Source organism: Triturus cristatus, chromosome 1_1 (assembly GCF_964204655.1).
Source record: "Triturus cristatus chromosome 1_1, aTriCri1.1, whole genome shotgun sequence".
NCBI classification, from domain to species: Eukaryota; Metazoa; Chordata; class Amphibia; order Caudata; family Salamandridae; genus Triturus; species Triturus cristatus.
The window spans coordinates 74,160,618-74,180,934 of NC_140579.1; the positions used below are offsets into that span (position 1 = coordinate 74,160,618).

Below are 20,317 nucleotides of genomic sequence, written 5' to 3' on the forward strand. Positions count from 1 at the left end.
CGTTCCGCTCGCAGAATTTGCGGAATTTGGGTAATTTTGCATTCCGCGGAGAACGTGGAATTGCCCAAAATTCTGCGTTCCGCGGCTTCGCGGAATTTTTTGCTTGTTCACGTTCTCAAAATGCGTGTTCGCTATATATTTCCTCCCGAGCATGCAAACAGCGATCGCGAACAGGAAAAAAGCATCGCGAACAAGCAATTTCGCGTGTTCACGGAGCTTTGCGTAGCGCGACTACGCAAATTCCGGCCACCCCTACAAATTATGGCAACATTCACATTATTCCAAAGCACGGACAAGTGCATCTCTGATTAGGTTAGGGCTTATATTATATCAGGGTTTGGACTTTAGCAAAGTTCTGATTTTGAAAATCTACATAGGCCTTGATTATGGGTTGATGGGAATTCCCATATGGAATTCTGTTGCGCTCAATCATGAGGGGGCTGTACTTCCTGCATTTGGATTTACCTGCTCAAGGATCGAAGGACCCGATTTTAGCAGCCGGAAAATCAGTCCAGTAAAATTGGTTTGGAAACCAACTACATTACAGCCTGGACTCGTTTTCCGGCTGCTATCGAACTCCAAGTCATGGCACAAGGGAAGCTTGAAATGCCCCCCTGCTTATAGAAGATAGTCTATCTTGGCCTACCCAACCGGTCCCCCATTCTCAATCGCCCCCCTTGCTCCAAAGCCGTCCTTGCTCATATCAACCACCTGTTAAAACAGGTGGTAAATGTGAGAGATAACACCCACAGAAAATTTAATGCCATACAGAATTGCATCCGATAAAAACCGGGTTTGCAACCGTTATTTCCCATTCTATATGGATAAACTCATTATTGGAGTTACCGCAAAAGGCTGCTTTTAGGAGTACAGATATACACCCCAGTCAGAGCCATATAACATGTAATTGGGGTCATACAGTCTGGAAATAGAAAAGAAGTGGTAGTGGGATTTCCTGAGAGTCTGCGCACACCTACAAATGCCCGTTTATGGGTATTCACTAACTCCAATCCAATCTTTTCCCACATGGGAAAATGTTGAAAATTTACTCCTGAAAAAGGCAGAAGTACACTTCTTCCATGGTGGGAAATAGACTGGGAAGGAAAAATGAATTTGCAACTTTTTAATGAAATCAAAAAGTTGCTTCTGTAAACTCTTATGAATTCCTGAAAGTTGTAAATCTGAACTAATGCAATAACAGAGGGTGCACTTTGGTCACTTTCATTATAAAAAAATATATTGGCTACAAATATGATTTACTAAATCATTGCTCTAACAAATGATATTTAGAGTTGCAATTTTCTTTTTGTACATTTTGTTTTGAAAGTAATCACCATTGCTGTTTTCGCGCTTCTGCAAGCATTTGCATATACTCAGGGAGAAATCTGGGAGTATTGCAAGTAATTCCATTGTTAAATTTTGCAAACATGTTTTTATTCTGAGAACACTGTCAGTGATGCAAGCTGGGCTGTCAGTTGACTGCATTACCTGAAAGCACTCACATCAGCAGTAAAGGCTTGTGCATAGATGAATCAAATAAATACAAACCAGGGAGCCTGGCAATAGGAATTCCATACCCCTGCCACTCTAGGTTTGTTTCCTAACCTCTTGCCGACCGCCGCCCTTCTCCTCAATGAGGGTGTCCGCCATTGGCCAACACTGGGGAGGGTTCTGAAGCCCCTATAGTGCTCTGCACCACAGGGACTCCTATATATATGCAATGTCGATCGATGCACAGGGCGCGCTGACATCATTGCAGTAAACGTCAAAGTAAATACAAGCTGATGGGTTTGATTTACTTTCATTGAATCAGTGCTCAGGGGCATATCTCAGCCACCAACCCCAAGTATCGATTCTCATGGGGGAGGTATCATTGGAAACGGAACACTCTCCCATTTCCAAAGGTACTTCTACCCAGTGGATCCGTGCTTGGGAATCGCCACAGGAGAGCGACCCCAAAGCAGGGATCTACCCACTAGCCACCAGGGATAGGGGGGGAGCAGCTACTTGGGCAAGGACTTGTGCTCCCACTTGGCAATTTTTATATTTCAGCCTCTCTGCCCCCCTGGGGAGCAGATGGGGGCAAATACCCCTGAACTGCCCCACCCGAGGGGTGGGGGGGTAGGCAGAAAGCCCACTAGACACCAGGTATTTTTTTAAAACTGTACGTTATAGGGGTGGGGGCTGTCCAGCATGGGCATAGCCATGCCCCCACTCCATGTACATGGGGAAACAGTGTCTGTCCCCTTTGGGAGCAAATGTGGGTAATTATCCCCCATCTGCCCTCTAGGGGGCAGAAAGCCCACAAGACACCAGGGGTAGCTTTTATTTTTTTTAAATGTAGGGGTGGGGCTGCCCACATGCTCCCACATCAACTAAATGGGGCAACAGTACTTCTGCTCCCCCAGGGTGCAGACTGGGGTAATTACCCTTTATCTGCACCCCACCTCCCCGGAAGGCAGAAGACCTATAAGACGCCAGGGAATGGCTTCTTAAATAAATATAGGGGTGGGGGCAGTCCAGCATGGGCATGACAATGCCCCCACCCCAAGTAAATGGGGCAATAGTCTTTCTGTCCCCTTTGAGGGCAGATGGGGTAATTAACCCTAATATGCCCCATAGGGAGTGCTGAAAGCCCACTAGATGCCAGAGAACAAATATAGGGGTGGCATCTGCCCAGAATAGGCATGGCTATGCCCCTCTCCCCAAGTAAATAGGGCAACAGTCTTTCTGACCCACACCCTCCCCCTGGGGGCAGATGGGGTTAATTACCAACGATCTGCCCCACAAGGAGAGCAGAAAGCCCACTGTATGGCAGGAATTTAAATTTTTTAATAAAATAACGGGGTGAGTCTTGCCCAACCTAACATCAGGCAACACCCTCACCCCTAAAACCTCATCAGTTGTTCTGCTGCCCTGCAGACTAAAGCATCCAATCCCAATGGCAATCAAGAGGACATTTGATTGTTTGGGGTGTTTTTCTTTTTTTACATATGGGACAGCACGGTGTGGCTCACTCCCAATATTGTCCCATTTGCAAAGGTGAACGGCTGCACTTTTTAGGCTTGGGTAGGCTGCCACCTGGAAAAACCAAGAAGACCCAGACAGTGCTGAAAACTAGACAATCGGGGGAGTCCAGGGTGGTGTGATTTGCATGCATGCCACCCCATTGTCTTACCCACAATGCCCTGCAAACCATAAACTTTAACTAAAAACTCACATTTTCCATGCACGTCCTACCACACAGCATTCCCGCAAGTCTCCCTATTGAAAAATGGTACCTCAAGTGTGTGGGTGGGATAAGAGACGTTGACACAAAAGGCCCTTAGGTCCTTTGTGGAGAGATTAGCAAAAGGGCAGCTGTGGGATTTGGGGCCCTGCTCGGCCACCACCTATGGAAACCTACCAACTACAGACATTTGTGAAAAGTAGACAACCAGGGGATTCCAGGGTGGTGTGCCTTGCGTGAATCCCACATGGTTTCCTCACACACAAGGCCCTGCAAACCTCTAACTTTGCCTGAAATCACGCATTCTCCTTACATTTTTGTGATGAAAACTTCTGGAATCCTCAAAATTCCTAACATCTAGCATCGCCCTACTTGTGCTGATAAAAACACTGCACTACGTCTGTGGTTGGGCCTAGTGCCCGTGACAGGAACAGATCAAACCAAGGTCAATTGGAGTCCCCATGCCAGAGAATGGCATCAGTATGTTCCTCTCCCACATCCTCCGACCGCTGCACACGGAAGCCAGAGCTTACATCCGTCCCTGCATTCCCCACATCCTCAGGTGTAGGCCAGTACTTGCTACTCTCCCAGAGCCCTAGTCGCCTCCAACTGCAACCTATTATTGATCCTGGCAGCAGTTCTCTATGAGGACATTGTGAGTTTCTACTGAGTGCCCAGCACCACAATTGGTTCAGGTAAACATAATCTACGAAGAGAAATTAGCGCATGCACAGTTTAGCAGGATGACTGGCCAACACAATTAAATTGTTTAAGTAAATAGGCAGTCATACCCGCAGTAACATGCAGAATAGGTGAAAAAGGTTCTGCGTCTCATTTGCTAATGATTTCTTCATTTGAAGGGGATCAACCAAGCAGAATGCACATAGTTTGTGAAGCCGTGTGAAGGGTGAAGATACAATATTCGGTAAATACATAGAGGTTACAATGGAAATGTGCTTCTGAACACACTGGTCAAGCAATGCACAGATAGTTATCACTGCTATAGTATTCTTCAATAAGAAATCATATTATTGGTTTGGGGGGGGGGGGGGGTTGTGAGCCCTTCTTAAGCAACAACTGCAACCCTTGTCAAGGCAAACCACTAAAGTCACAAAATGAATCTGTGCTTAACCCTCATGCACCTAGGCAGAAAGCAGTCAGGCTCAACTTATAGGCAAAATGTAAACTATTTATGTAGCACAGAAACAGCAATAAAGTGAAAACAAAACACAGGAAAAATCCCATATAGATTCGGATTTAATAAATCATTTGTGAGCAAAACGACAAAAATACAATTGTTAGAACCGGAGCTCTGCCGTCATCAAGATTTGGCTAAAATAGCACTTAGAAGGGCAAAGTGCCAGCAGGGTTTATGTGGTCACGCTAGACTGGGACAAAGTCACATGTTCAGACCTACCACGATGGAGTGCAGGCTGGGTATAGGATCAAGTTTGGACCACTGAGAGTTGTACTTCATGGCCGTGGTGATAGGACTTTGCAGCATGGCTTTGTGTTGCTCAGCGTCCACTCTGATGGAGCTTTCAGCTGTGCGGTGAGGCTTTGCATCGATGGTTCCGATGAAGCTTTTAGCTGGGCAGGGAGGCTTTGCGGACCTTGAATCGGTTCCAATGAAGCTTGCAGCTGTGTGGCACGGTTTTGCATCGCTGCACGCTGGATTTGATTAACCCTTCAGTTAGGCTATGATGAGCTCTCTATGATGCCAGTCAAGGGTCCACTACTTGTGGAGACACCACTTGGGGATCAGGCTCTCATTCCAGCAGAGGCCAGCAGGCCTCAGAAAGGTCCAAGCAGGTTCAGAGCAGCAGGTCAGCTGGGAAGTTGCCTTTGGATCTTGTTGTGTCCCTGCAGCTCAGGGGGTCAGCAAACTGACCCATGGAGCCATTCAGGGAGCCTGGGGTGAAGACAGCAGGTCCAGTCTTCCTTCTCAGACAACAAGGCAGTCCTCAAGCAGCAGAGAAGTCCTCTAGCAGCTGGGCAGTCCTTCTGTAGTGTCCACAGGTCCAGGATTGATTTGAGGAGTTGATCTGAGGGTCCAGTATATGTATACCTGGTGCCAGCATTGAAATCGGAGAATCTTCTAGGCTTCCCTCAACATCTGGTTCCGTAATTACCTTCCTTCCCCCGCCTAGACCCCAAGATGTCTGGGGTGATAAAAGCTCAGTGGCAAAGTATTTGTGAGTGTACTGAGGGAGCCCCTTTGAAATATAAGTTGGACATGGAATAGCTCAGCCCTCCCATCCTGGCAGGATGGCCTATCCTGTCAACATGTAGTCCCCCTTTGTTACAATGCCTGGGAGAAATACACAAAGGCCAACTGCCAACTACACCTAGTGACCCAGGACACAGACTGTAGGAAACAAATGGTTAGGACAAACGAATGTCAACTTTCTAAAAGTGTTGTTTTTTGAATTGTGACTTAAAATCCGACTTTACCATTAAAGGAGGCTTTAAATTACAAGTCATTTGTGTAAATATGTCATTCCTACCTGCTCCCAATCAAAGGTAATCACTTGTTAAATTTAATCATGTAACCCAAGGTATCCTACGGGAGAGGTAGGCCTTGAGGTAGTGAAAAACACATGTGAGTTTGTCACTACCAGGACATGTAAAACTTGAAAGTATATGTCGAACTTTTTAAATACTGTTGCAAAGTCATCCTGTGCCCTGGGCACCCCCAAACTTTATGCTGACTGATGCTGGTGGTAACTGACTATGACTGACTCTGGGCTCTGTCTAACCAGGCCCAGGGTCAGTGCTATGCTGAAAACAACACATTAGAATGCAGTTAAAACGCCTAACATACACTAGGGTACACTATGGTATGGTGGGGTACCCCTGTAATTGGCATGACCTACCCCATAGGCCCCTAGTGTATAATACGGCAGGGGATTGAAACAACCTAGAAGTCCCCAGTACCCTGGGGCATGACAGTTAGAGGCCAGCAGCTTTTTCTGCACTTTCATTTGTGCACTGCTGAAGCCTGAGGTCAGTTTAAAAACAGCCCTGGGTGCCAAGACGGCTTTTAAACAGTAAATTGTGCCAAAACTCGACTTTGGTGGTAGGGGCACTTAAAAATGGATAACCTACAATGTTTTGGCATATTTGGGACCCCATAGGGTCTCCCCTAGGTATCCCGGGGGTGGGGGGGTCAGATTTGTATAAGGTTCACCCTTATAAAATGAGTTTTTATATGCCTGTGTAAAGTGAACTTTCACATTTCACTCCCCACATTGTGTTAAAGTGCTGTTCAAATTCGACTTTGATGCTAGAAACACTGTGGAAGGAGGATCTGCAATATTTCCGCAGATTCAGAACCCCTAAAGTCTCCCCTAGTTGCACAGGGGGTGGGGGTCCTGTAGAAATTAGAGAAATACTTATAAAATATGTGTTTATAAGCCCAGGTGCTAGAAACTGGCCCAAGTCATTTTCCCCATTGCAAATCCCTGGCCCATAGGTTAACATTGCAGAAAGTTATTAAATGATAAATACTGATAGGAAGGAGATAGGCCTACCATTCAAAGACTTCTCAGAATGGTATTGCTAAATCCAACCATATCATATTGTTGAATTTCTCGTAAAGTGTACATACAAGAAGTTATAAGACTTTCTTGTTTGTAAGTCCAAATTCAGCCTTCCAGTGGTCTGCCCTGATTGGTCAGTGTTAAGTGGATTAGCCAGGCTGCTTTGAAGAGGGGATAAAGGGCCCCTGGGGTTACAAGCTCTACTGGGAGTGCAGTGTGTTATTCCATAGGAATGCCAGGCCAGGGGGAGGAGTCATAAACCATGCTCTTCAAAGGCAGAGGGGAGGCCTGGGTGTCAGTTACACTTTTACATTCTTGAACCAGAGTCAGGGCTAGGCTTACGGAAGGTATGTGCAGATGGTAGGGAGAGCGTCCATGGAAATAAGCCATCGCTGGGGGTGTGTTTAGCCAGGTCTTGACTCTCTGCTGGTAGATCAGCCATTGTGGATTTGGAAGATCTGATGCACTCTGGGACAAAATAATGCCACACTCTACAGGATGTGGTCATCGGCTTGAGGAGTTACCCTGCTCCCATTGGTCCGGAATGACCTGATGCTTGACCAAGAGAATTTTGAATAAGTATCTGAGAGGGGCAAGAAAAGGAGCAAGAAGTACCCTGCTGAGAAGCTTTTGCTGTGCAAAGAATTCTAAGGCTTGACCTGTGAAGATTTGCACCATCTGAAACTGCAGCCCTGTGGATTACCTTGCTGGAAAAGAACTAAAGAGTGGACTCCCTGAAAGCTACAAGTTAAAAGAGCTCTACTGGAACATCACCAACTAAAATCTACACCTTGGAGACCCATCAGTGGATTTGTATGGGTTTTGTACCAGTGGATTGTGAGAACTGACGTCCTCAACTTTCAAGGACCATCTTGGAGCTTCCAGACCCTTGGAGTGAGTTTGAGACACTCTGGGACCCCTTGAGGAACTTCAGGAAGAAGTTCAAGAACTTTGGAGCAACTTTGAAAAAAAGCTCCATAGAGGGACCGACTCAACCTGGTCAGCCAGGCTACCTGCCTTCAACCGCGAGGCAGCCAAGCCATCCAAGCCATCCAGGTTCGTCCCGCTAAAAGCTCCATCGCATCAACTTCCAGAGATTGACCGGGACTAGAGAAAATCTGAAGCCGGCGAACCCTCACCGGATCCGGCAACATGAGGAGCATCGAGAGACCCCACGAGAAAAAGCTCCAGAAAAGTTTCTAAGTCCGCTCGTAGAAAAGGTGACCGGGAGCAAACGTGAGAGCCAAGCCGCCTGCCTTCCATCGCGTCTGGGACTGGATTCCTGGGTTGTCCCGCTGAAGCAAACTTGAATGTTTTCTAAGTCCGCTCCAGGGAAGTTGACCGGGACCTCGTCACAAGTCAACCCGGCGAACCCTCACCGGATCCGGACAGGCTGGGAGCTTCGAGGGGCCTTGCGAGAAAAAGCTCCAGAAAAGTTTCTAAGTGTGAAGGTAGAAATTGAGACCGGGACCTGCCGGGAGCTGTAGCCGCTCAGGGCTCCATCGCGCCCGGCCTGAAACTTTGACTTTGCCCCGGTCTATCGCGAGCAGGTATAACAATATGGTGCTATAATCTTCTAAGTGCTATATTTTATTAAATCTTTAGAAATTCATATCTCCGGTCCCCTACATTGGATTTTTGTCGTTTTGGTGTCATTTTAAAGATAAACATATTTCCTATTATGATAAATTGGTGTTGGATTTTTATTATGTGTTGTGTCTTGATTATTTTACTGAAATTGTGTTTTTAAATGCTTTACATACCTGTCTTTGAAGTTAAGCCTGTCTGCTCGCAGCCACGTTACCAAGGGTCGAGCATAGGAATAATTTTCTAAGACCTATGCTGAGTCCTACCATGTGTTAGTGGCCTTATTGCCAGTGGCAGACCTACATTTGCCCCTACCAATAACCCACTTTCCAACAAATACACTGTACCCTGCCCTATGGAGTGTTTAGGGTCTACCTTAGGAGTGATTTACATGTGTTATAATGAAAGCTTTAGGCTTGGCAAAAGGTTTATTTTGCCAAGTCAAATTTAAAGTTTACAACTGCACACAGGCTACAATGGCAGGCGTTGGACATATTCTTAAGTACTAATTAAGTGGATGGGGACCATAAGTGCTACAGGTCCACTAGTAGCATTTAATTTACAGGCCCTGGGGTATATCAAAGGACTTATAAGTAAATTTATTGTGAAAATTATTTGTAAGTCAATTTTACTAGATTTAAAAGTGTGAGCACAAGCACTTGTCACCAGTGGTAAAGAGCACAAAATACCAAGGCCAACAAAAACAAACTCAGCAAAAACAAAGTGAAGGCAAAATATTTGGGGGAGACCACACGCAGGTCTAACATCTTATTATTATTTGAATACATTAAACATTGTTTTCCGTTTTTTAATTATTCTATAAATATTTATGATGATTCTGCACTACATGATGTGGCATATCAGGCCAAATCCGAAAATGCTTTCATTAATAGCTGAATTTGAAGGAGGGTAGTGGATAATGAACAGATTGAAGAATTTTACTTTTGAATAATCTGAGTTATGTACGCTTTGTTGGGTCAGTGTCATTCAGGCACCAAAAGAGGTGTTAGCTGAGCAACCTATTGACATGGGAAACCTTTGTTGGTATGACTGCTCATTCGCCAATAATCATACATGAAGCATGCATCTTTGAGACACACTTTCTTTAGCAGAATTAGTATTTTTAATCATGCATAATGTACAAATGGTATGTAAACTAAGCATCTAGTTACACTTTATAAGGTGCAGAATGAGCACACATAACAGGGTGCTAATCTACCAAATGCTGAACATGAAGGGTCTGATAATCAAATGCAGACATCTGCTACCCACAGCATTTACAGATCCCATAATAGGCATTTGTGACTCTGACAAACATACACAATGTGGTTCTCACAAAGTATTACACTTTTTGTGACAAAGAGGAGAGCGTGAAGTAGGGAAAACTCCCCAGGAAATAATAAACACCAATGCTGAAGAAGTGAGAGCATACACAAGGCAAGTGAATTGCTCCTCAAAGAAGTGACAAGTCAAACTAACAAACCAGACAAGCCATTTGTAGGGGGTGAAAACCCTCTTTACATTCTAATCACAATCCTTGCAACAGTGAATCACTAAATAAACCTGTGCTTAATTAACCCCTCGGTAGATATGGCACAGAGCAGTCAGGCTTAACTTAGAGGCAATGTGTAAAATGTGCAATGGATGCTTCCTCCTGCAGGATTTGCACTTGCATGCCTGTGGTTGGGGGGCGGGTTTAGCTTTGAGCAGAGGGACGTTAGACAACAATGAGATTTGTTCGACCTGTTTTATCATGAGCATAGACTACCACAATGTGTGGCATTTCTATCCAGATTTACCAGGACCTTGCGAAATATATAACTGCTGAAGAGCGTTACAGACCTGACGTCACCCACTTTGCAATATCTGAGTAAGGAATGGTATGTGAACACTGAAAATCAGGCTACAGTTGTGTAGGTCATAGTGAATGGGACATTGTTGTAGAGGATAGAGTCTTTGGGCCACATGTATCAAAATTGGAAATTGCGATTTTCTAAAAATCGCCATTAGGTAATCAGAATTTCCAATGTATGAAACTCCATGAGTTACATATACCGATTCAGAGTGGGTCGCCAACCGACCTACCTCATTTATATTAATGAGGCAGATAATTTGCGACCCCGTAGGAATCGCAAAAATCACTGGGATGGTGGCCTGCTGGTGTCAGCAGACCACCATGCCTGTGAGTGCTTTTAAATAAAGCAATATTTTTTTTTCTAAAGTAGTCCGTTTTCCTTAATGGAAAACGGGCTGCTTTACAAAAAGAGAAATTTGACTTTAGTTTTGGGACCACTGCCTGCTCTTAAAAATGCTTTAAAAAAACATTCACAGGAGGAGGAGCCTAGCGCGCAACCAAGATGGCCGCGTAGGTGCGAGGCTCCCGAGGACCTCCGCGACCTCCTGAATTAATCCTGGCGATATCCTGTCCTTGTTGAGGGGACTGTGTTGGGGAACCGGAGCTGAGGCGCCACCCGTTTTTTGGGCTCGAATCGGACCCCGAACGCCGGTGGGAGCATCGATCGAAGGTTGCGGCCTTCTCCTCGCCGGCCCCCCGGATTGGAGTAGTGGGGCGATCCGGGCACAAAGTGAATAACAGCGGCGAGCGGGGCTGGGCGACTGGCGTACCCCGCACTTTCACTTTCGCTTTCGCGCCCTCCTAGCTCTCAAGCGGGGTCGGGCTGCGGAGCGGGGTGCGGTGGTGTGGCCTTGTCCAGGAGCCCGGCTGACCCGCCGGCGGTGGGTTGACCCGCGGTGCGGTGGTCGCCCCTGCCCCCCCCCTGGCACCCGTGACTTGGTATAGCGGCCCGTTTGGGGAGCTTGGCACGACGGTGGAAGAGCCAGCATGTCCACCAAACAAGATGGCGACCGGGCGAAGGTGAAGACGACCCGCCGTGGCACGGCGCACCAGGCCAACAGTATGGACCGCTACACGCTCCAGAAGGGTTCTCCGGAGACATCGCGTGCATCCCCGGTGGGCCCGACGGAGGCATCTGCTCATCCGGTGGATCTGACCCTCCGGGACGTCATGGGCGCCATCGCAGAGATGAAGGCCTCGGTGGACCAGCGTTTTGACACCTTAGCGCAAAAAATAGACTCGGTCCTGGTGGATGTGAGCCTTGTGAGGGCAGACTTGTCCAAAACAAACGACCGAGTCGACTCCCTGGCCCACACCACAACGAGCCTCACGACAGACGTGGTGGCCCTCCAGAAGGAGGTGCGCCGGCTTGGCCAGGCGAGCGCCCTGATGGACCGGCGATTGGAGGACTCCGAGGGTCGGGCCCGGAGGAATAATGTCCGTATTGTGGGGGTGCCAGAGGGACGAGAGGCGGAGGCGGCGGATCTTTTCGTGGAAGAGTTGATCCTGACCCATCTCCAGCCCCGGGGGCTGAGTAAGCTTTTTGCGGTGGAGCGTGCTCACCGGGTCCCCGGGGGCAGACCTAAGACTGGTGCCCCGCCACGGCCTCTCATTGCCCGGATTTTTAATTTTCGGGACAGAGATGCTATCCTCCAGACCTCCAGGCAACAGGGACCGGTCAAGCTTGACAACATGGAGGTACATTTCTACCCAGACTTTACTCCGGCGGTCCAGAAGCAGCGACAGAGCTTTCTTGGTGTTAAACGTCGCCTAAGGGACCTGAACCTCAAGTACTCTATGCTCTTTCCAGCTAAGCTGAGGGTAGAGGTGGATGGTCGCACGCACTTCTTCGACCGGCCCGAGGCGGCTGGGGACTGGCTGGACACCCTGCCTGGAGATCGGGGCCGGGGGGGCGGGGGGGGCGCGGCTGGCGAGGAGGGCCCGCCGGATCAGAATTGAGGGGTGACTGAATAGGCCTTGCTCTGGACGTTGTTCCTTCACCATTTATTGATTGCGTATGTTCCCCTCCTATGGAGGTCGTGCGGGGTCTGTTGGGGGCTTCCCTCCTCCTCTGGGGGACTAGTTAGTATTTTAGCTACGGGGCGACAGGCACACTGCACTTTGGGGGGGCTGTCTGGGCTCATGCAGGGGTGCAGGGAGGGGGGAGTTCTGGTGGGACCGGGGGGTGGGGGGGTGTGTTGTTTGTTAGCACCGCAGGGCAAACCCGCTACTATGTTGTTGATTTTAGGATGCTCGATGGGGGACAACCGATTGTTTTGACGTATGATGGGGGGTAGGGATTTGACTGTGTTGTCATGGAATGTTAACGGTCTGGGGGATAGGATTAAGCGTGGTGTGGTCCTGCAGTACTTAAAACGTATTTCACCAGATGTTGTCTTCCTGCAGGAGACGCACCTTATAGGTAACTCCTTTCATGCAATGAATCGGCGGGGATATCGTTTGGCGGCCCATTCCGGCTTCACCTCGGGCTCGCGGGGGGTGGGTATTATGATCAAGAACTCGCTCCCGTTGGAGATTGATGAGGTGCGCCATGATGAGAGGGGACGCTACACGGTTCTGGTGGGAAGAATGGAGGGTAGAGTGTTTATCTTTATATCAGTGTACGTCCCGCCTGGGCTACAAGCCACCACATTCGCGGACCTGGGGCGCCTCCTTCTGGACCTTCCGAGTGGCCTGCTGGTGGTTGGAGGGGACTTTAATGCGGTAGCCTCTGGGTCTATGGATCGCCATCCCCCTAGGGACCTCCCCCGGGCACAGGCGTGGCTGCCCGGCCTTCTGGACACGCTGGGCCTGGTGGATTGCTGGCGATTAAAGCATCCCGCATTGCGACAGTACACCTTCCACTCGGGTGCCCATGGTAGCCTCTCGCGGCTTGATTACATCCTTGTCCCGGCGGCCCATGCAGGGAGGGTGGGGGAGGTGCGCCATCTGGCGCGGGGTATCTCAGACCACTCCCCATTGTTGTTGCATTTCGATGTCTTCCCGAGGGGGGATGGCAGGGTGGCCCCAATCAATGCATGGTATTTGCGCGACCCCACCATTCGTGCCGATTTGATCAAATCCTTACAGCGATATTTCGACGAGAATGTGGGGTCGGTCTCTTCGGCCCTCTCCCTGTGGGAGGCTTTCAAGGTAGTCCTTAGAGGGGAGGCCCTCTCCTTTATCTCCCATGCCCGGCGGCGCGAGCGGGAGGAGGTGACCCGGGTAGAGGCCGAGATTGCAGAACTGGAGGGTGACCTGGGGAGCGGGGTAACAGACGCCAAGTTGCATGTTCTACACCTAAAGCAGGCGGCCTATCGGGCCCTCGTCACGGAGGCGGCCAGGGGCCTCAGTAGAGAGCAGCAGGGGCGATTGTATGATGTGGGTGATAAGGCTGGCAAATTGATTGCGTGGTTGGATAGGAGGGAGAGAGCGAGCCGCGTAGTGCCTTTGATTGAGAGTGTTGATGGTGCGTGTGTCACTGAGCCGGAAGCCATTGTCTCCTGCTTCGCGGATTATTTCCGCGGAGTCTACTCCCCGGTTTCCCCCTGCTCGGAGGAAGATTCTCATGCCCTGCTTCGGGACATCGCACTGCCCTCCCTAACGGTGGAGGACAGGGATTCGCTGGACGCCCCTCCCACCTCGGACGAAATTGCCTTGGCTATTCGTTCGGTTGCATCCGGCAAGGCCATGGGCCCCAATGGTATTCCCATCGAGCTCTACAAGCTACGCCCGGATGTGTTGGCGCCCCACCTGCGCGCGATGTTCCTGGCGGCCCACTCGCAGGGTTCCTTCCCGCCGGACCAGCGTCTGGCCACAATTGTGGTGATCCACAAGGAGGGGAAGCCCCGTGAACGGGTCACATCCTATAGGCCGATTTCGCTTTTGAACGCGGAGCCCAAAATCCTCGCCAAGGTGTTGGCCAACCGGTTGGTTGGCGTGGTGGGCGATTTGGTCCACCAAGACCAATCAGGCTTTATACCGCACCGCAACACGGCGCTCAATCTGCGGCGCTTGCACGGGGTGCTCGCGCGTGTCCCATTTGTGCGGGAGCCGGCCATCTTGGCGTCCTTGGACGCCACCATGGCGTTTGATACGCTTGAATGGCCATACATCTGGGCGATGCTGGCGAAATTCGGGTTCGGCCCGGGTTTCATTAGCTGGGTCAAATTGCTATATTCGGGCCCATTGGCGCAGGTGGTAGTGAATGGGCGAGTCTCGGCCCCGTTCGCGCTGGGGAGGGGTACGCGACAGGGTTGCCCCCTGTCGCCTCTCCTGTTTGCCCTGGCCCTGGAGCCCCTGGCGGAGTGGCTGCGGTGGCACCCTTCTATCCGTGGTCTCCGCTGGACCCCCGAGCATGAGGACCGTGTGTCCCTCTATGCTGACGATATCCTTCTGTATCTCGCCTCCCCGCGTAAATCACTGATCGTCCTGGTTGATGTTTTGCGCTCATTTGGTCGCAACTCAGGCCTGGTCATCAACTGGGCGAAATCCTGTGTCTATGTGCTTTCCGGGGAGGCTCCGGCCCTACCACGGGACTGTCCGATCCAGATTGCCTCCCAAGGTTTTCGATACCTGGGTATCTATATCACACTTGACCCGGAGGCCCGCTATGAGCGGAATTTGCTACCCCCCCTCCAGCGCTTGAGGGAGGACGTGGTGCGCTGGCGGCGTCTGCCGCTCTCGCCGCTCGGCCGGGCGGCCTTGTTTAAAATGATGTCCCTGCCGCGCTTCCTCTACGCCCTCCAGAATACTATGGACTTGGTCCCGGCACGCTATTTCCGTGAGGTGGAGGGCCTCCAGCGGCGCCTGTTCTGGGACGGGAGGCCGCGCATTGCTCTGGCTAAATTGACGCTCCCGTGGTACGATGGGGGGGGTCGCCCTCCCGGACATTAAACGGTATTACTGGGCCTCCCAACTAGCTGCAATTAATCATGGCCTTTATGGGCCCGCCTTGAACCCGGCATTTGAGATGGATAAGATGCTCCTACCCGGTGGCGATTACAATCGCGCGCTCTACTCTGGCGCGCCCGACTCCCGTTTGACGGGACCGACGCGTGTCATGGTGCGTGTCTGGCACGCGGCTAATGCAGCTATGGGGTGGAAGGACCGTTTGACCCGGGCGTCACCGCTGTATGCATCTGAGAGGTTGGGCTCCCTGTGGACGTCGAAGGGCTTCGAGAAGTGGGACACGATCGGAATCAGCACGGTGGGAGATCTCTGGACGAGGGGGGGATTCAAAACTTTTGAGACGCTGCAGGCGGAGTTTCAGCTGCAGGGCAGAGAGTACTTTCGGTACCTACAAGTCCGCCATGCGCTGGGCTCCGTCTTCCCGGACGTCGCATCCATTCCGGAGTCTTCCCCCCTGGAGGACAGAGTGCTGGACGGCCATGTACCGGACAGCACGATCTCCCTCATATACAAAAAACTGATCAACGATAGATCGTGCCTGCTGACTAGTCTCCGCGAGGCCTGGGTTGCCGACGGGCTGGAACTGGACGACGAGGATTGGATTTCCGCGGTGGCCTCTCCGAAAGAGGTGGCCATCCCGGCTCGCCTTCGTTTCGTCCAGCTCAAGATCCTTCACCGGGTTTACGTGACGGGGCCAAGGCTTCTGCGTATGGGTTTTGCTGGTGACGGAATGTGTAAGCGTGGCTGTGGTGCGTTGGCGACTTTCATGCATATACTGTGGGAGTGCCCGAAGGTGGAGCGATTCTGGCGTGGTGTGCATGAGGTCCTGCGTGTGGTTACGCGTGTCGCGCTGCTGCCTGAAGCGAGGAGATGCTTGCTGAATGTATGGGAACCGAATGACTATTCGGTCCCGCAGACGCGGTGGGTGACTCTGGGATACATGATAGCTAAGCGTGACATTGCTCAATTGTGGGGATCCCAGAGGCCCCCTGCGGTGTCGGCCTGGAAAGAGCATATGGATTGGTGTATGTTTCGTGAAAAGGTGGTGTATGTGGCGAGGGGTAAGCCTGGGGCGTGGGTGAAACTCTGGGGCCCCTGGAACGCCTACCGCGGGGGTATTTGTGAGCCACCACTGCTACCGGCTGCCTCGCCTGCTCCGTCTCCCTAGATGGCCCCCCTCCCTCGGCCGCGGGCGCGCGGTCCCCCAGTCCCTGATCTACTCCCATTCCCCTCCTCAGAGTTCTGCTGCTGGTTTGGATCCCCCACTTATGGAGCACGTGCTGTCACTTGGATCGCGGGTTACCTTGCGGGTGTGGTTTTTTGGTGTTGTTTTGTTTTAAGAAAAAGAAACCGTACTGTGGGCTTGGAGCTGTGTGGCCTGCACCATTGATTACTCCTGTTTCACTGCTCTGCACTGCCGAGAGACTTTTACTGTATGTATGCAATATGCTTTTGTCATTCTAGCGGCCGGCCGGGTGGTTGTAGGCCCATACCTGTAACTTTTACAAACTGCAATAAACGGTTTCAAAAAACAAAAAAAAAAAAAAAAAAAAAAAAAACATTCACAAAGGGGAAGGGGTCCCTTGGGGACCCCTTCCCATTTGTGAATGGGTTACCACCTACTGGAAGTAGGTGGTACATGTGAATGTTTTGCAACCGCATTCACGGTCACAAAACATTCATACATACCGTTAGGATTCGCTATTTGGAAGGGACGCCCTAAACACGCCCCTTTCAAATAGCGAATCGCAAACCCATTTTGCGAGTCGGTAACAGGTTACCACATCGCAAAATAGGGTTTGATACATGTATCAAGCATTTTTTGCTTTAGTAAATGGGCTGATTCCGCGAATCGCCCATTTGCACACACAAAAATGATTGATGCATGTGCCCCTTTGATTCCGCACTTTACGAGTCTCCTCTCATGCACTGGAATGGTGTTTCATAAACGTAGACATCAACACTTCCATCTGTGGATCTAAAGCGTCCCTGGCTGCCCCAAGAGTGGACTAGAACTTGGCATTCTGGCTATGTTGTACCTCCTACTAGACATCACTATTCACAGTTGCAAAGGCGGTGGGCTGTCATGACATTCCTAAAGTGTATTTATTATTCTCATTCATTTCAATGGAGTGTAGTTCAGTCTTTCCGAAAGATAAAATACAATGCTGAAATATTTGAAGAAGTAGCAAACAAAATCACATCGGGATTAGTTAATAAACAGATAGATGCAAACAAGGAAAGGCTCCTACAACATAAAATGCCTTTAGATGAGCTTTTAGATGCAAGAGGGGGTGTCTGTGCAGTAGTAGTGAATGAAAGCTGCAAACTTTTACCCAACACCTTTTTCTGCATGCATGAACAAATGTACTCTTGCAGGCACATTCTGAACTATCTGAAGCTGCTTTAGGAATGCCTTGGGGACCCCCAAATAGAGGATATTTGCATAATTCAACCTAGACATAATAAGTGCTTGGATCACTGTTCTCTGAGGTGGGCAGGGAGGCAGACAAGAATTTTCATAAGCCATCTCAGCACCCCCACCCCCCCCCCCCCCCCGAAGCAGGAGAACGCTACCTTAGTAAACGGATGCTTCATCGAGAGCTCATTATGCACTAGAAACTAAGATTCTTAACTACGTGGACTGGGGTAGGAGCTATGCCTATAGCCTCCGGCCACATATAAGGCACCCAAAGGTGAGGTTGGTTGCCCACTTAAAGAATATCAGTCTTGTTCTAACTCAGTCTGAGGGAATAACTGTTCACCCAGGTGACCACTTTTATGAGGCAACTATTTAGAGCATTAGCATTGAGACATTCATTGGATGACAACGGGTTTCAGCAGCGTACAAAAAAAACTAGAGACTGCAGTTCTCCACGATACCCACCAATGTTCGCACATATATATATGTTAAAGAGGGTCGGGCAAGTGTAGAACCCTGCGGTACACCTGATGAAAGCGCTGTTTTGTGTGGACCTGAAAGGAGCAGTCCAGCAAATATTACTTTAATCAGTGCCTGCCCATGCACACCCAGCTCATACAATCATTGATGCAGTAGATTGTAGTTAACTGGGTCAAATGTGGCACTAAGGTATAGTACAATCAGGACCACAGTACCGTCAATTTCTAGCTGGAGCTTAAGTTGTTCAGTGACACCAAGTAGGACTCAATCTGTACTGTAGCTGGCCCTAAAACCTGATTGAGTGGGATGTAGAAAACGATTTGGTTTGATCAAACCCAGAAGTTGTAGATTTACACGTTTTCCAAGAGTTTTACGCAGAATGGGCAAAAGCGAGATAGACCTATAGTTGGATCAGTTTAGGAGGTCAATATTGTTGTTTTTGTTAGCAGTGGCCTTACCATTGCACGCTTACGGAACACGACCTTCTATAAGGGAGGAGTTCAAATGCTGGGCTCTTAGTTCCGCAGTTGTGGATATAATTTACCAAGAGTCAAAGGAGAAAGGGAGTCTGGGGGAGATCCTGATTTCATGGTGTAAAGAAGCAGGTTAAAAGTCGAAAATTGAAGTAGACCAAGTAATGGCACCTGGTGACTGTGGCCAGAAACAACCGCAACACTAATCGTAGTGTGCCTGCCTTCAACAAGAGTCAAAGGAGAACATGTTCCAGGACGATTCCTGAGTAGCAGAACATGTACAAGTCAGTGTACAAAGACTACTGTGATGCAGGTTCAGGCTAAGAGAATTCACCTAGAAGCTCACAGCCAAGGAGGATAGGCCCAGATTGAGACTGCTTTCCCAGTCTAACTATCCCCGAGCCCTAAGCCGCAGCGGGGTTCCCTGGAGCACAGGGATCTCTGGTGCTCCAACTATCTGAGGCGTTGGAGCCAAATACCGGCTTTGTCCTAAACCTCAACCCGACAGAGTATTCCATACAGGCATGCGCCGCCATAACTGCTCGCAATGAAGTGCATGTTGTTATTCAATTCGCATCTTAAGGATTGTGGAGGAACATTATTTTGCACACTAATCATGGGATGTTGACCCTTTAACTAGAGCACGGTCTCTCCCTTATGGTGTGGGATTGCACTGGTGACATCTGACCGGCTACAATGGCAGATTAAAAGGGATGTTGTTGAGTCAATCAATAAAAGGAAACACCTGCTTTAGTCTCCGCATTAAACCAATGCTTTAGACTCGTCTGCGTCTGCGCCCGTCAGTGTCCCGGATGCGGCCGAGCTGGTGGCCCTGAGAGTCCCTGCCATATGGGAATCACGGAGTACACAGCCCCTCAGCTACTAGCTTTAAGAACCTGCCAGAATAGCAGCTGTAGTGTATGTGACCTAGGTGCCAGGGATAACTTTCGTTGCTCTGGTTGTGGGTGGTCACCGAGGGGCGACCGGATGGAGTTAATCGCTACCAAGCTTAGCCAACATATAACCGCTACGACGGTGCACAACTGGGATAACTGCTTTTTCAGTTGTGCTCTTCTGAACACTCGTTCGGCAAGCAAACATGCTCAGGATCTGTTTAGCTTCCTTACGGACTTCAAGCCAGCCTGTCTCTTTCTTACTGAAACATGGCTTGACGAAACATCCGGCCCAGATATAGTTAATGCCTTGCCCTCCAATTATTATGTACTCAGAAAAGACCGGAAGGAAAGAAAGGGTGGGGGAGTGGCACTGGTGATAGACAGACGCTATGAGTGCTCCATTATACCCACTGATGATATTCACGGGGTTGAAGCACTGGGCTTTTGCTTTACATTTTCACCTGCTCAATCCTGTGCGGGTCTGTTGATTTACAGACCCCCAGGCCCGGTGGGATCTTTTATCGAGGAGCTAGACACTGTAATTTCGGCTATGAGTATTCAATTTAAGCATTTTATTTTTTTGGGCGACTTCAACGTTCATTTTGATAACACGGATGCTGCAGACACTATTAAAATACTAGTTACTACTACATCTCTGGGCCTATTACCTTACGTAATGTCGCCGACTCACAACAAGGGGCATACTTTGGATCAGATTTTTTCTACCTCTTCCATCTCAGTTGCGCCCCCCCTTCCTGTGTTATGGTCTGACCATCTTCTATTGACTTTTAGGATTCAGTCTAAGATCACTGTAACTAGCAGAGATGTCGGTCGTCAGCCCCGGCTGTCACGGCCCTTCCACCTAGTTACGCCAGAAATGATTGAGCAATATCGGCTGTCTCACCCCTGCTCTCTCACAGGG

At 49.6% G+C, this 20,317-nt stretch overlaps 1 protein-coding gene across 2 annotated transcripts in view; it reads right to left on the reverse strand.

Moving 5' to 3' along the window:
• The window catches only part of LOC146869474 (E3 ubiquitin-protein ligase TRIM39-like), a 217,944-nt gene that overhangs the window by 158,445 nt on the left and 39,182 nt on the right, over nucleotides 1-20,317 (reverse strand). The gene's annotated exons all lie outside the window — the stretch shown is intronic.